The sequence below is a fragment of the Octopus bimaculoides genome, chromosome 22 (assembly GCF_001194135.2).
Source record: "Octopus bimaculoides isolate UCB-OBI-ISO-001 chromosome 22, ASM119413v2, whole genome shotgun sequence".
NCBI lineage: Eukaryota > Metazoa > Mollusca > Cephalopoda > Octopoda > Octopodidae > Octopus > Octopus bimaculoides.
The window spans coordinates 7,261,496-7,262,501 of record NC_069002.1 but is presented as its reverse complement, the minus strand read 5'-3'; the positions used below and the strand labels follow the sequence as shown (position 1 = coordinate 7,262,501).

The 1,006-nt window shown below is 39.8% G+C and overlaps 1 protein-coding gene across 1 annotated transcript in view; it reads left to right on the top strand.

Annotated features, from left to right (window-relative positions):
- Window positions 1-1,006, top strand: part of LOC106872599 (probable serine/threonine-protein kinase DDB_G0276181) — a 108,246-nt gene that overhangs the window by 78,217 nt on the left and 29,023 nt on the right. The gene's annotated exons all lie outside the window — the stretch shown is intronic.

Below are 1,006 nucleotides of genomic sequence, written 5' to 3'. Positions count from 1 at the left end.
TATATATATATATATATATATATATATATATCGCACTTATAGACAATATAAGCAATCACAAACACATACTCACATACATACACACTGACACACAAACAGACTCAAACAGAAATACGTATACATACTCATTCTCTTCCTCAACCCCTATACACACATATATAGACACGCGTTCACACATTCACACGTACTTTTATCCACCCAAATCTATAGACACCCATCCGACACACATACACATAGCGCAAACCAAAACTCTCACACACACACATATATATTTACACACGCTAACATGATTTTATCCAAAGAAACTTGTACCGGCCCCCTACACACATACACAGACACACTGTGCTAATCAGAAGACTTATACACACATGCATACAGCGAAACACACGCAGATAGACACGCGCACGTACACACAAGCTCACGTACTTTTATCCGCACAAAATTATATACAACCCCCTCCTGCACACGCATAGTGCTAACCAAAACCCACAGACACACATACGTACACATATTTACACACGCTAACATAATTTTATCCAGACAAACCTAAACCGCCACCACCACCACCACCACAACCCACACACACGGCACTAATCAGAACACACATATACACATATATACACATATACACATGTATATACATACACACACACACATACACACATGCGCACATACATTCATACACGCTCACGTATTTTTATCCGCAAAATCCCACACCTATACCAAACTCCACAAACACTCAAATACACAGATACACATACAGCCAAAACCAACATACACACATACACATTTACACTCATACCCCTCCCCTCTTCTGCTTCCACCCCAGTCACCCTACTTCTATAGTTATCTTTTCATGGTCAAACGATTTTCTCTTCCAACTCATCTTTCGGTTCAATTATGTTGAAAGATACCAGTCGGGTTTTTACCAAGATTTTGGCCCGTTTCTAAGGGCCAGTTCCTGTCCGAGGTTTCACATCAAATCAAATCGTTTTATCTAATACAG